At 34.2% G+C, this 17,292-nt stretch overlaps 1 protein-coding gene across 3 annotated transcripts in view; it reads left to right on the top strand.

The window, feature by feature from the left end:
* The window catches only part of rn (rotund), a 1,149,518-nt gene that overhangs the window by 789,919 nt on the left and 342,307 nt on the right, over nucleotides 1-17,292 (top strand). The window lies entirely within an intron of this gene.

The raw sequence follows: 17,292 nt of genomic DNA on the forward strand, positions 1-17,292 counted from the left end.
TCCATTTGGCCTCCCAACTAACACTCTGACATTTTTATGTATTCATTAGTCTACACTAGTCATGTCATTTGATGCCCATAGGCGCAAGGGCGCGCTTTAGAGCTCAGGAGAGCCTGAACTCTTTATAGCGAAAGGAAAGAGACAAACGATGGAGATAGTATATGCCGCTTGGTCGAACTATATACAGGAATGGCCAGTACTGCAATAGATAAAGGGAAGAGAACTTATTAAAACTGTATCCAGGTTAATTTTTAGATTTGTCTGACAATGAGAAGTATAAGTGCATTATAATAATGTAAGTTTTAATTTTAATGCTCATTTTTCACAAGTTTGTTTTTTTTTTTTATTCAAAAGGAATATTTTCTCAACTTTTTGTTTATAGTAAAGTGAAGTTTTCAGATATAGACCTATTTATTTAGTAATCTTACAGGTATTGAAACAGTGTTTTCATAAATCTAATACACCGTAAATATGTATAACTGAAGATGGTGTATTACAAATTTTGAAAATATTCGCATGGAAAATGTTTGTAAGAAAATTAATTAACAAAGCAACTACTGTTACATAATAAACAAAAGTTATGTGCCCATGTGTTGTGAAAGAAGCGTCAGCTCTATAGCTTCAGCAGATTTCGAGAAAATAATTTAATATTCTTATGATAGGAAGTTGCGCACCAATATCACCTTAAAAGCATAATGCGATAAGAGTTTTGTTATGCAATATTAGTTACAGTTAAAACATATAGAGTACCTAGGTAACTTCGATTTGCACTATAATATTGTTTTGATTAGTTTATTGATTGCGTTATAAGGCTAAAGATGCGATCAATATCAGTTCAAACTTATCATGTCACACTCAATCTCTTTCTTTGGAATGTCACTTTCTTTAAGAATGTGTTTCATTCACTTAGTACAGTATAGTTGTATTACTATGGAATTTATGTGAATATTCCTTCTTAACTCTTTGTTATGTTATTAACGTTTAAACACAACTGGAATATTAAGAATTTGGTGTTAGTACTTTTGTTTTACAGACAATATAGATAATATCAAACAGAAAGAAGCGATATAAAAATAACGACATAAAATTTCACGTTCCCGTTGAAGTTTGGGCACCACTCTTTTCTTATTTCAACAGGCTGCTTATTCATATACGTAATCCTTCCTCCTTCCATACCTAGCGATTGATGCCCGCGCACGACGTCAAGGTCAGAAAATTGAGCTTGCTTTGATATCACTGGTCTACACTATACCTGTTTATATCGGTCATATTTTGTATTATTTCATTATCATTAGGGCCCGGAAGTTCATGCTCTACAATACTATTAAATATGCGTGCAAATATGCCCTTAAAAAGTGCAAAATATATCCAACTATGCACTATTAAATGAAGAGAAATTGCGTTTCCTGTATCGATTTTTTAATTGGGTTATTTTACGACGCTGTATCAACATCTAGGTTATTTAGCGTCTGAATGATATGAAGGTGATAATGCCGGTGAAATGAGTCCGGGGTCCAGCACCGAAAGTTAACCAGCATTTGCTCGTATTGGGTTGAGGGAAAACCCCGGAAAAAACCTCAACCAGGTAACTTGCCCCGACCGGGATTCGAACCCGGGCCACCTGGTTTCGCAGCCAGACGCGCTGACCGTTACTCCACAGTTGTGGACTCCTGTAACGATACGAATATGATTAAGTATTACCTTAATATTATTCCTTAGAAGTTGAATCAGAGGTAGATTCGTTGTCTGAAGTCAGCGATGAGTTGGAGTTCACGTGGCCGAAGTTTTTAATTGAGATACTGCGTCTTTTGTCCCTGAAGATGTATTCGAGAATGCCTCGAATTTCGCACAACTGTTACCATCCAGGAACTCTTTCAGTAATGTTACTTTTACCTTTTACCCTGTACTGCCAGGAACAGAAATCAGATTAGATTTTTTTTCAAAAAGCGGTTAGTGACACATGTAAGGGAGTGGCAGTAGTTCCCAGTAACGTGATTGGTTTTGGTAAACCGGAAAAATGAACAGATATAAACACAAGATTCCCTTCCAATTTATTGTTTGCCAGTATATTTTGAGCTGTCTCAATAGACACAGCATCATTCGAGTCCAACGCACCTCTTTAAATGCTTGTAGATGCTAGGCCATAAGGTCGCAATAAGTAAAGTTCTCCATTGGGTTAACACTGGTGCAGATGGAAGCGTAACAGTTGGTGCTATTGATCTGAACTGGACTTTCGGTGGGCATTTAACAAAATTTTCTTTATGGAGGCATGCAAATCACTGACTAGCATGTGATGTTTGAATGTTCGTATTTCCATCACAGTGTTTCACACCTTCTACCTCTCACGCAGCTCTCTGCCTTTTGCATTTACGAGAAAAAAACTTGTAAATCTTATAATATGCCACATAGGTCTTTAAAATACTGAAAATACCATGCCATTTTAAAAATGATGACAATATGCACTTAAATGCAATATAAAATCATGCTTAATAGACAAAAAAATTGATAGTTCGTGTAGTTAATATGTATGTATTTATTTACACTGCAAGTGGGCAAGCACCCGGTGGCAGTGGTATATACAATATTAACAATACACAATAAAATGATAAGCAATACACAATAAAATTTACAATTCATAATACAATTTACAACACATATACAATTTTATACACAATACAATAAGAATACACAATACAATTTAATACAATAATAATAAAACATAAAATATAACACCTAATTTTACAACACAACCTACATAATTAAGTATAGGTCCTACATAAGTTTCAATAGTCTTTCCCTTTTTCTCTCATCTCATTCCCTGTAGTGGCACTATGACGCATTTCACTGACACTTTAGCATACATTTCACTGACACTCTGTAACACATTTCACTGACACTATAGAACACATTTCATTGACGCTATAAATTATCACTGATCGGAACTGTTCACTGCACTGTAAAACCATAACTTCACTGACTCACCTCGCTTCACTGATACAACAGTTCAAATAAGTCAAATAATTGCATCCTTATAAACAGAACTACATTTAAACTAAACATTTCTAGTCTAAGGCCCTCTTACACGCTATTTTTAAATAATTTACAATTCAAACCAAGGAAGTAAACTCGTCAGGCTAGATAAATACATGTCACCTTAAAAAAATTAGATGTTGAATGTCACCTTAATTTTAATTTTCACTTTATACACAACTCTTTAAATTATTCTTGAATCTCCTTTAGGAAGGACAGCCCTCAAAGACCGCTGCAGGTAGGTCATTCCAATCATTTATAGTTCTGTTTAAAAATGAGAATTTACCTACATCCGTTTTCTGTTTCCTACATTTGATTTTAAACATTTGATTTTAAAATCAAAGCATGTAGTTTTAACCTCCAGGAAAAAGTACGCAAATACCTTAGCTTTCGGATGCTATTTATCATCTATGCTATTAAATTGGATGAATGTTTTGTTATGGCGTTTCACTTTTTTCTACCTGCTGTTTAAAGGGATATGAGATTTTGTATTGCACATTTTTACGAATTTATTATACATTTAGTAATGTCACTGTGATAGAAAGTGTCGGCCTTATGATTTGAGAGGTAACAGAAACAAATGTGTGTGTCAGAATATGAAATGTTCTTGTGCCATCCACTCGTTGAAGTCTCCGCGGATGCCCAATTAGGCCATGTTTACAGAGTGCTTGATTGCTTACTGCTAATTTATATTTAAATAATTAAATATTTTTCGCCATCAACGTACATTACGCTAATCATATGTCATCAATGGCGATGATGCCGTGAATTTTTTATTATTTGCCTTTTTTTGTCCGTTTTATCGGGTCCTCACTCAATTTAATTACAATTTTTCCTGTGTTAATTTCCCATTTAAACAATTCATTGATTGATTTCTCTTGGTAATTTAAACAGACTTGAAAAATTTTTATTTGCATTTTAATGTATGCCGGTATTTAAGTGAAAAAATTCTGGTCGTTAAGCGATAATTTAAATCGGTGATTTTTAATTGCAATAAAGATTAATTAAAATGCTTTTAATTTTCTTATAACTGTGCATGTGATATGGATAATTCGTTTTGCTTTCCTCTCTAATCAACGTATTTGCAATTTGTGTGCACTTATCCGATTTTAATTAGTAGAGTTGGTGATTTGTAGCAGATTTTAAATTAAAATTTTTGATTTTGCGTTATCTATGGACTTCGTGGTTTCCATTTTTAAGTACTTTTGATATAAAGTATCTTAAGGTAGTCATCTAACCTTCATTTTTAATTTTCCTTCAAAATTGTTATTTTATTTTTATTTTTATGTCTTCTGAAAGCTCGAACCTTCTAGTTTTCAAATATAGGGTAAAGGTTGGTAATATTGTGATACGAGTAATATTGTGATAGTTCTTTTTGAGAATGTATTACAATTTTACTGAGCGAGACAAGGACCGGTTTTGTGCAGAAACTTGTCCATGAACAATCCCTTAATACGTTGATGCAAAAAAAAAAAACCATTTTCCTCTAGCTCAGTAAAATTGTAATAAATTCTTACAAATAATTATCACAGTATTATTCATATCACAATATTACCGATCTTTACCTTTTATGAGTTTTGTCTCTGTGATATTTGGTTAATTAATTGAGTTTTATTGACCGGAAACACTGTTTTTTTTCAACTGCAAGTTCAGTTCTGAAAGTGTCAATACGTCACATGCTGCCGATTATATGTATTTTTCGTGTAATAACAATTCGAATTTTACGGTAGAGTTTGACTATTATTTTTCATACATTCGGGAAGCTGTATTTGGTTTTACAATTTTCCATACCCTCAGAATGTAGCTGATTTTTCTCAATGTTCAGTTTTACAGCATTTTACAGTACAACACTAATGTTAACAAAAGGTGCACTTAGAATTGAGATATTTTTTATCATTTTTACTGATTAACGTAGCTAAGTGCAAAACTACAGTGTCCTGTTGCTTAAGAAAGTTCATTTAAAACTTCAAGGTCTTAAATTTCTAATTTTAAAGGCATGTTGGTCCGTTGTACAATATCAATTAATGAGTAAGTTTAATACAGTCAATACTTAACAATACATTAAATCTTTAAGTTACAACAAGAGATAACATTTATATATAATGACAAACGTTTTCGCCAAATGGATTGGCATCTTCAGGTCAAGTAAAACATGTTAACATAAATGAACACTTGAACTTATCTAGTTAAAAACAGTCATTAAAAATTAAAATGTTATGATAGGGATCAAATAAGGTTTTGCCTTCCTCCTTCGTCACATATATTTCTATCAACACATCGTTCCCTATATACGTCATGATTTCTGGATTATTCAACTTTACCACCTGTTTTAATGGCATATTATTTTATCCCTATCATAACATTTTAATTTTTAACGACTGTTTTTAACTAGATAAGTTCAAGTGTTCATTTATGTTAACATGTTTTACTTGACCTGAACATGTTTTACTTGACCTGATGAACTTGTCATTATATATAAATGTTATCTCTTGTTGTAACTTAAAGATTTAATGTATTGTTAAGTATTGACTGTATTAAACTTACTCATTAATTCTTAAATTTCTATTTTTATGTTTGAAATTTTTAAAAATTAAAATGATACATTTTTTAATGGGATAAGATAGGGAAAAACTGTTTTTACAGGTTATTCTGTGTTCATTTAGGAGTAAGACAGTGAAATAAATTTTTTTGTAACATAAAAACATGGGCCCAATCAAATTCCAATCAAATTTCAGTTTTGTCTTCAAAAATTGCCCCCCTCCTACCATCCCAAAAATATTTGAGGGATTTATTTTGTTTGAAAATTCTTAATTTTGTGTCAATCAGGGAAAAAGAGTGTTTAAAAAGAAGATAAAAATTGCTAATTGGACACTAGAAATTACAGATATAGTGTATTAAAAGAATTTAATGAAACCGTAATCATGTTTAATCATTCTACTTGAGCGGAATTAAGAAAATAATTTAATTACCGTATATCCTTTCACTTATACTAATAATAATTACAAATGACTAAAAAATACTGAAGCTAAATTTAAGAAGATATTAAAGGAGCTTGGAAAATTCAATGTTTATGTCAGTCACCGTTAATTGAGAATGTTAAACAAATTTCTGCCTTATTTTCTTTGTGAGAAAATGATTTTTACTAAATTGTCTAAAGTCTGAATGGTTGTAGTCTAGATAAATTGTAATTCTAAAAATAAAAACTAATCTTCTCACGCTATAGGACATAGAGGGCCAAGGCCTACCAGCTGATAGCTGGTCTCACATCCATATACCTCAGCAAAGATGAACGATCTTCCAACCATGTTTCAAATTCATTTATCACAAAGAATGTGACAGATATAGAACCCTAGATTTCCTGGTAATTTAGGCCTGTTATTATACAGGATGAGTCAGGAGGAAATGTACATGTTTTGAGGGGTGATAATATTGGTTTTTATTTTTTATTTTATTGGGTTATTTTACGACGCTGTATCAACATCTAGGTTATTTAGCGTCTGAATGATATGAAGGTGATAATGCCTATGAAATGAATCCGGGGTCCAGCACTGAAAGTTACCCAGCATTTGCTCGTATTGGGTTTAGGGAAAGCCCCGGAAAAAACCTCAACCAGGTAACTTGCCCCAACCGGGATTCGAACCCGGGCCACCTGGTTTTGCAGCCAGACGCGTTGACCGTTACTCCACAGGTGTGGACTGTAATATTGGTGATTCTGAACAAAAAAGTTTACATGAACATGTGTCCTGTTCTTAACGGTTTCGGAGAAAACTAATGGAAACAATGAGGGACAGAAAAAAATGCAGGTTATAATAAATTAAAACATTGCTACCTTGTGTTCTGTTTAATTGCGTGCTTTTCTTTACAGAGCATGTTAAAAAAGTCCACCGTCAACTTCAATGCACTTGCAGCTCTTATAGACAGTTGCTGTGTTACTGATCTGAACAGATAAGGACATTCCTTTACTTGAGCACAAGCATGTAAAATGCGAGCGAGAAATTCCTCCCTTGTTTCCACTTTGCGCTTGTAGACTTCGCTCTTAATCCAACCCCACACACAGTAATCCAATTGAGTAAGGTCGGGTGACCTCGGTGGCCAAGAAATGACTCCACCGCGACCGATCCAACACCCAGGATACGTTTCATTGATCCTACTATAACCTGATATCGGTTTGGTTGCACCCGCATATGAGTACTGATGAAGGACATGAGACTGACGCTCGTAATTTTCAAACAGCTGTATGTCAGATACTGTTAAGAACAGAGCATTATGTTCATATAAATTTTTTGTTCATAATCACCAATATTATCACCCCTCACAGCATGTACCTTTCCTCCTGACTCACCCTGTATAAGCCACAGCACTGAATTGGATATAATCAGTCTCTGGGAACGAACAAGGAGCCTCCCGTACACGAAACTAGTTTTATGAGCCGAGACTGATGGCGTTGTTACCCCAAGCTATGTGTCATCATCTGTCTCTAATGAACATCTCTTGTTCAGACAATCGTGTTATATTTACTAAGCGATGAAATAAATCACAAGTTCGTTGTTACCAGAAAAACGCAAATTCCTTGGACTAGAGAAATCCACTTACATGCAACCTGGGCGTACACGTAGGAATGTCAATTAAAATTGTTTCATTCGCTAAGCTCAATTAATAAGACCTTTCCCGAGGAGCTAACTCTTGTCGCAGTGCTCCTTGGAAGCTGGAGCGTTCTCTACGTGACGATATGACGAGATAAATCCAGCAAACCTTGGTTCCTAATCCTGAGACTTGAGAATGAAAGGTCTCCAGTGGCACTCTGACGGACAAGATCGCAGTTGGGTTTTTGACGTGACTGCGTCTTCAAAATCAGACCGACACATGGGAAACGATGATGTAACTTTTGAAGGGTGATATATTCCGACGGCCACCGGCGTAGCTCAGTCGTCTAAGGCGCTTGCCTGCCGATCCGGAGTTGCGTTCGGGCGCGGGTTCGATTCCCGCTTGGGCTGATTACATGGTTGGGTTTTTTACGAGGTTTTCCCCAACCATACGGCAAATGTCAGGTATCTATGACGAATCCTCGGCCTCATCTCGCTATCACCAATCCCATCGGCGCTAATAACCTCGTAGTTGATACAGCGTCGTTAAATAACTAAGTAAAAAAAGTATATTCCGACACTATAACTTCGAGACTAATAACACGATTGAAATATACCCGGATCAGCTTACTTAATACCGTAAGGGTGAAACATAACCATTTTCCTCGTATTACTATATATGCTAGTGGATTATAGTGATTTTCTACATGTCAGGTTGAATCTTCTTTTACCAACTTTGTTTCGAATTTCGAGTACTCACAAATACGACAACTGGCAGTTATTTTCTAACTGTTATGTTGGCAGCAATAATTTTGGTTTGCAGTGGAAGGAATCTGATTAAATGGAAGTACTTAACTAAGCTTGTGAAATTTGAATATAATTAATAATTAATTAGTAATACCTAATATAAATGTCAATACATAATTCAGTTGTTGCGTTGTGATTCCAATTCAACAGTATTCAGTTGTAATAAGCTTTTCCTAAATCAACGAGTGCTAAATGTAGAGGTAAATTAAAAGTCATCCGCTTTTCAACAGTCAGTGTAAAAAAAAAAGTGGTCTACTATTGACTTAAACAGTCCTGAGTCCAGCTTCTTCATCATCTTCCTTATCTTGATATTATTCGTCTTCGAAAGGGGACCCATATGTGAGTTTTCTATATTTTTTATTTTTTCTCTCTGGAAATATCAAAGATATCTGCATGAATTTTTCGTGTAAATTTACCATAGCATAATGAATAAATATTCAAAAGTACATTCAAATTGGTTACATAGTTTGATCACACTACAAATCTTAAAAATAAATATAAACAAAAATTAAAACAACGTTACATTAAAGTACCAATATCTTTAAAACTCGTGGAACTAAAGCTATAAAATTTTGCATGACATTTTGAATTGATGGGATCTCCAGTGTTTGCCACTTTTGCATAAGGTAGGTGGAAAAACTTGCATCTAGAAATAATTTTTATTGAATAAATTGATTAATTTATAATTATAAAATTTCATTAATTGATTTTTCATGTGAAATGATCTCAATAGTAACAATAATTGTAAGGCATACAATGATTTCCTCATCATTCTTGATACAAGAAAATGAGCAAATTCTTCCACGTGATTCAAGAGATATTGGTACTGTAATTCAACATTGTTTTATTTTTCTTATCCAGAATTAAGATTTTCATCATGATCAAACTAGTTGACCAGTTTCAGTGCTCTTTTGGATATCTATTAATTATGCTATGGCAAATTTACATGCAATATTTCATGTAGATATCTTTGATGTTTTCAGGAAAAAAACATTAAAAATAAAGTTGAAAATGTAAAACTCACGACTGGGTTGCCTTAGATTTTCCGTATAATTTTTACGTTCCTCTTTTCTTCCTTTCTTATGAGTTACATATGATCCACGTTCTGTTCTTGAGATATGCCACATATTTTGAATAAATCTCTCATTAATTAAAATAATTTATTTGTACCATAGATAAATAATTCTGCTGGTACCTCTCACAGAAAACAGTAGATGTAGTAAGGAATGAAAATAGTGCAAAGAAACAAATCACTTTCCCTGTCACCCTCCGTGCCCCCTAGACATCTCTGTGTTATGCATAGATGCATGATAGTGATTCTGTCCTTTCAAGTAATTTTATCCGCCAACTAAAATGCTTTTAGATTTTGAAATTAATCAGATATGCTTTCACATAGTGGGATTCTGGTCACGTATGATGGAATGCTTCATTCCTGCAACTAGATGTCAGGAGAGAAGACCAAAATCGTGTTTCTTATATGAGTAACATGATGCTGGCTCTTAAGTACCCAGCATGCAACACGACAGGGAATTGGACGTTACGTAACAATTCAGATGCGTTCATGTCTGGATATTGTTTATACAGTAACATTGTCTGCAGGCTTGAGGCATGGTTCAGCCAACCTGAAGACCGAGGTTTAGTCTCTGGCAGGTACTCTGAGTAAGACGCTGTGAGAAGTTTTCGTATGAGGATCTATGATGCATCGTTTTGCACAGAATTCCCATTAAATGTTTTTATCTTTTCCGATTACCACAGAAAAGTTGTCTGAAACAGTTAAAATTATTTTTTTTATTGCAAGCAAAAATTAAATACAATAACAAATATTTTACAATATTTTTGTAATACTCGTATATGAATATTCTTCAAAATTCGAAATTGATTACCAATCTCATAGTAAAATAGCCTACTGTTCTCCAACCAGGAGATTAACCGTGAAAGGAATGTGCTTACTATTGCGTCATCTACTGGAGCGAAGTAGATAATATTACCGATATAACGTCAATTTAAAAAACATGCACTCTCCTGCGTATGTTATTTCCTGTATGGAGGAATTAAAAGACCAGGAGATTAACCGTGATCTAATTTTGTAACTAGGGTAGTATAAATATGTGTGTATCAGTGTTATCGTTTGTGCTTTGAGAGTTAGCCAATGGAGATGCACGTACCCACGTGTGTGACCTTATGACATCTTATGACTTCAACATTCATTCACAGCATTACCCCGCTGCGTCTCATTCCCCTGATACATTCTCCTGGTTGGAGCACAGTACATATTACAATTTATTGCATAAATACAATGTGAGTGGGTCACACCCGAAAAAGCAAGATGCTTGAGGTCAGGTGTGACCAGAATGAAAACTGGATAAAAGAAAAAAATAATAAATGAAATAATAGGCTACTACTACTACTACTACTACTACTACTACTACTACTACTACTACTACTACTACTACTACTACTACTACTACTACTACTAATAATAATAATAATAATAATAATAATCGCAACTGTGATTAAACTGTTAAATGTAATTACACATAAAGTTTTAAAAGAATAAGAATAAGAACAAAAACAAACAAACAAACCAACGGTACCATAGCCTACAGTATACATAAACATACAAGTTAAGAATACAAAATTGTTAAGGTGACAGAAAAAAATAAATAAAGAATAAGAATTTACATGATTATAATTTAAAAAACAATTCAAGCACTTGTTTTTTGAATAATGTGTTGTTTAATAATTTTAGTTTAGGATTCCTCTTTATAAAATCATTATATAATCTTGGACCGTAATTAGAACTGTGCCTTAGACCTGCTTCAGTCTTACATTTTGGTTCAATGAGGGGGAGCGAAATATTGTATCTTCATGTATTGTGGCCATGATCGGATGATATGAGTTTTAAATCTGAACTGAAACAGTTAAAATTAATTAAATCTGAATGTTAGCCAAAGTGAAATTGGATTATGTACATTCCAAATTGGGTTTAATGATAATTTTTTTTGGTGTTTCATATTTTATTTAATAATGAATATACGAAATATTGTATCTTCATGTATTGTGGCCAAGATCGGATGATATGAATTTTAAATCTGAACTGAAACAGTTAAAATTAATTAAATCTGAAAATTAGCCAAAGTGAAATTGGATTATGTACATTCAAAATTGGGTTTAATTATAATTTTTCTTTGTGTTTGATATTTTATTTAATAATAATAATAATAATAATAATAATAATAATAATAATAATAATAATAATAATAGTTCTACCTTTCGGTGCTGGACCCCGGATTCATTTCACCGGCATTATCACCTTCATCTCATTCAGACGCTAAATAACCTAAGATGTTGAGAAAGCGTCGTAAAATAACCTACTAAAATAAAAATATTTGTGCGAGATCGTGCGTATTTGCTTTGTTTCCGCACAAAACCAATCCGCGGAAAGTCTAAAATTCCACATTCAGTATTCCCAACCGAACACACATAACAATTTCCCTCTTCTTACCGCTTAAGTGACATATTGATTTTACTGCTTTAGGCTTTTGACATATTATTTTTAGAGACGTTCAATATAGTAATAATTATAAATTGGAAACTTACCACTGCAATTTCACATAAATTGCACTGTTAATTATTGTTTTTAAATATTTGCAAAAATTAAGTAAACTCTACAACTCCACTAAAGTTACTGCATTCGTGATGCAAGTAACATTAAGGAAGCCGTGAAAAAATCAACAAGATTCCAGATGCCGATGTTATTACTGCAATATGTTATATAAATAATATTGTTAAAATATTAAAATGAAAAATAAATCATTACATAACCTTACCGTTTGTTTTAAGTTCGCATTTATAGACTGGGGGGGGGGGGGAAGACAGACGTATATCACGGCCTGCTGGAGTATAGTAAACACAGAAAACATTTTAAAGCAACAATGTTGAAGATAGATATTTTTGTTTTCCAAAATTGCCGTCATTAAACAGAAACCAAGATGGAGATTTCATTGCAACTAATTAGAAATTCGTCTTTCAGGTATGTAATAAACGATCTTCGCACAACTACGTTTCGCTTTTTCAAACTTTTCCTCGAACATGAAAACTTCAACATACCGCTCTTGTAACGCATATTATTATTCTAAATTGAAATAATGATGTAGCCGAACTAGAAATTTGAGTAGAAATAAATATCAGCGGATATGTGTATTTATTTAAATTACAAATTACTTATATAGCACGTATTTAAAATGTACAGAGTGGAAGTGGAATAATCCTGTAGATTGAAATAGACAATAGGGTACAATTAAATGAATAGTAAACCAATATTATGTTTTGTGATTAAATGCACAAAATTAAGTTGGAAGTTTCAGCAGTCCGGCAACATCGCCGCCTCTTTCTTCACATAATACAGAAGTAAGAGTTCAACGAACTCAGGTCTGTCTGCCTTAGTGAACTTACCTTCCGTCTCTCTTTCTGGCTACAATTTTTCAAGCTGGTCTCATCGTTCAATGGCTTAAAATTAGTGAGTTTTAAATCAAATTTACACGAAAACTGTCCACGCTACTGAAATACGCCAGAGGGATAAATGATTCTGTATTAGATTTTCTATCGGTATAGACAAAAATACATTTAGAAGTTAAGTAATCATCACCATCATCGTCATCATCATCATCGTCATCGTCATCATCATCATCATCATGATCATCATCACGGCATGGGCTAGCCGGCCTGTCCGTTTGCATAGGAAATTGTAATAACTTATGTGGTCCTAGTCTTATTCTATTCATCGAAGTGGCGACCTTCCGACGTTTCTTCGTCCCATCGGTTTATAGTTTAACATTATTTTTGGAATCCGATCTGGAGGATGCTTACCTACTACGACAAAAGCATACACTCTAAAGAAGTTGAGTGATATAGTTAAGATTTTAAGTAGAAATTTAAAATATATATTAACTAATAAGGAAAAGAAAAAATACTCGTATTTATGAGAAAAAAGTTAAATAATGGACAGTTTCAATTTAAAGATACACAGGATGGATGGTAACCTCTACACCAAAATGAAACTGTTAACAGATCATGAGGAGAGATTTGAAAAATCTGAGTTTTTTCTCTAATATTCACCATTTTAGAGGAAATCGTTATGTTTCTATGAAGAATTTGGCAACATCACGGCTGCTGCAATAACTCTAAGCAAGCGCGGCCTGCACTCCTTACCTTCCCCTCCCCCTCTGCTGAAGAAGAATAAGAAGAGAAGACTGAGTAATAGCATTGTCACACAGTAATATTGTTTCAAGTTCTTCTCAGTGTTAAAATAAATGTCCTTAAATTTGCGATTTTCATTATTATTAAAATAAAAAAAAAAAATGTATTTCCTTCCATCCTCCACATTCAAGTGTCACTGTAGCAGTTGGATAGGGGAATAGAGGAAACTATATACAAATATGCATTATAAAAGTATTTGTTGGAAAAAGGGCGTATGCAGAACTCTTCATATTCGTTCATAGATAAATATTTGTTTTAATAAGTTTTCTAGCCGTGAACTCTGTTAGAGAAACTGTGCTTTAAATCTTAGTATAGATGTTGCGTGTACTTTATATTCTGAAAAGTGAAAGTATGTAAACTTTAAAATTGATTTTACTCAGAACGCCATATTTTTTTGTACGCCCTTATTCCGGTGAACTTAATAATTATGAAAACGGTTTTAGATTGTTAGGTTAAAAAAGAAATTAGAGAGGGGAGAAAACAATAAAGTGAGGAAGAGAAAGAAAGTGGGGACAAAGTTGAGTAAAAGGAAAATTAAGAAAAAAAAGGGAATAGAAAGGTGAAGAGAATCGAAGGAGAGAGGTGAAAAGAATAACAAACGAGAAGAATTGATAAGAATCAGTGAGAAAAAGAAACGCGGAGGAATAAAGTAGTTTAAAACAGAAGATAAAAAGTAGAAGGAGAGAGACTGAATAAAATTAGGAGACGAAGAAAAGTAGAAAGTGGAAGAGAGGTATATGAACGAGAATAAACGAAGAAAGAAACAATGGCTGTATAAGAATAAAAGAATAAGATGAAATGAATGAGGAGAGAATTTAAGAGAAGAATTAGTAGCAGAAAAGTTGGGAGAAGTACAGCAAAATGAAGAGATATGGAGTCATAAACAGTGGACAAGGAGGAATTAAGTAGTAGGAGATAGAGAAGAAGAAAACTGAGGAAATAGATAAAAGAGAATTAAGAGGGAAGACGAGTTGGAGAGAAGAACATAGAGACGATAACACAGAGATGACAACACTGAGAAAAAAGAAAAAAAAATATTTGTATGAAGAAAAAGACGAAAAGGGGAATAAAGTGCACACGAAATTAAGTGGAAAAGATGACGAAGAAGTTGTGAAGCTTGAGAAACTTGAAGAGAATGAGGATGGTAAAGAGAATTGCAGATAATCACAAAAGAATGTTTGTTTGTCCTATGTCCTTGGCGTTGTTTTAATCAGGCCTCGCCATCTAGCGAGCTAGTGTCTTAATGGCTAATTACCCTGCCAGGACAATTTGGTATTACCACGGGCTCGTGAGTGACGTCACCTCGGTGACGTAATGATAGAAGTTTGCCGCCGCTTTTTAAAATAAATTGATCGAAGAGGAGAGTGCCTCCAATTAGCATTTATTACAATCAGAGAACTGCAGCACATGTCGAGTACGGCCATTACCACAGTTTGAGACAGAGAAACGTTCCTCATGTTCCAGAGGGCACCGCAGTTCGATTCTCGACAGACAGACTAGGCCTACTGATACTCAAGTTTCCCATTCATTAATTCATTCATTCACAGTTTCCTGCCCTAGAGCAGGTCTTTCACTGCAAACCCAGCATTCTCCAATCTTTCCTATTTTCTGCTTTCCTCATTATCTTCGCATACGATCCATATATCTTATTGTCCTCTATTATCTGATAGCTTCTTCTGCCACAAACTCTTCTCCAGTTCACCATTCCTTCCAGTGCATCCTTCAGTAGGCAGTTTCTTCTCAGCCAGTGATCCAGCCAATTCGTTTTTCTCTTCCTGATCAGTTTCAGCATTATTCTTTCTTCACCCACTCTTTAGATCACAGCTTCATTTCTTATTGTCTGTTCATTTCACACGCTTCATTTTTCCCCATATTAACTTTTCAAAAGCTTCTATTCGCTTTCCTTCACTTCGTCGTAATGTGAATGTTTCTGCACCCATACAATGCCACACTCCACATAAAGCACTTCACAAGTCACTTCCTTATTTTTCCAGAGGTCCGCAGAAGATGCTCCTTTTTCTATTAACACCTTCTTTGCCTATCCCTAGCCTTCTTTTGACTACCTGGCAGCAGCTCATGTTACTGCTTGTAGTACACTCAAAGTATTTGAAACTGTCCAGTTGCTCTATTGCATCATTTAATATTCGCACGTTTACCTTCTTTATTTTTCTTCCGACAACTCAGTTTCATAGATGTCTTAAAATTTCCTTCATAAACATAAAGCTAAAAGTTCATATTAAATTAATATAAGAAAAATGGAAAATTTATTTATTTGGCATTTAAAAGAACGCTGAGTAACGGAGTGGGACAAGTGGGTAATAAGTCTTGGAGCTCACATACGTTCTTACTCCATAGCTGCAAATTCCTTTGCAAAGACGCTCCCATTTCCCTCGTCTTTCATTGTAGTTCATTGTACGTCTTGCTTCATTATTGAATTATTGAATAATGATGTACTGATCCTTCGTGTGGTAGTATTTACATAATCCTTAAATCCATCCTTACGTAACCAAAAAATTACATACAAAAAAAAAAAAAAACGTTTCACTCAATCCAATGCAGTAATATACAGGGTGAAAGTGAAATAAACCTGCAGATTTTCAGAGCGAATAGCTCATGTTGTATGTAATAAAAAGTGTAACACCATATTGATGGAAATATCATAGTTTTCTCAGAAAAAAAAAAAAAGATTTTTCCCTAAAGCTTAAATCGTCTTAGTCGGTAACTATTACGAGTAGGATATTGATTTTTGTCTAAATCGGTAACAAATCTAATGAAACATATTTTACCCCTCTCGCGTATTTCAATAGCCTCGACGGTTTCCGTGTAAATTTAATTTCAAAACCACCGACTTCAAGCTACTGAACGATGAAACCAGGTTACAACGTTGGAGCCAAAGAGAGAGAGGTTCGCGTAGGGAGACAGACTTGAGTTTGTAGACCTTTTACATCTGTATTACAAGAAGAAAGAGGACTGTGTTAGCGGCGATGTTGCCGGACTGCTGAAACTTCCAACTCAATTTTCTAATTGACCGTGCATTTAATCACATAACGTAATAGATATAGGTTTTCTGTTCATTGAAGTGTATCATATCGTGCCTTGCGATCTGCAGGATTATTTCACTTCCACCCTGTATAAATCCGTTGTCACTTCATCATTTTCTTTATGCTGTTATTTTGTGGTTCTTATTTATACAATCGGGATAGGCAGAAGCATCACGATTAAGACGTTGCTCTGCAATCCGGAAGGTTACGGGTTCGATTCTTGATACGGTCATTGATTTTCCCCATTGATCTAATCCTTCCGACGCATTCGTGGACTTGACTCACAGTCAGTTCACAACAGAAAAGAGTACCACGAATATTTCCTTCGGGATAAACGCGGCAAGCAGGTAAGACTAACACCCCTACTGCTACTAATGCCGAATGTGAAGAGAAAAAGGGAATCTTAAGGCCACACTACACTGTGGACCTCAAGGACTGACTATAAGTGAATAGGGATAGCTTTACCTTTTCTTTTTTTAATCCTACTGTTTCTTTAATTATATTCATTTTTCTTATTTTCATTCTAATCTTTTTTTTCTCTTCTCTTCTCTTCTCTTCTCTTCTCTTCTCTT

Source organism: Periplaneta americana, chromosome 15 (assembly GCF_040183065.1).
Source record: "Periplaneta americana isolate PAMFEO1 chromosome 15, P.americana_PAMFEO1_priV1, whole genome shotgun sequence".
In the NCBI taxonomy this organism is placed as follows: Eukaryota; Metazoa; Arthropoda; class Insecta; order Blattodea; family Blattidae; genus Periplaneta; species Periplaneta americana.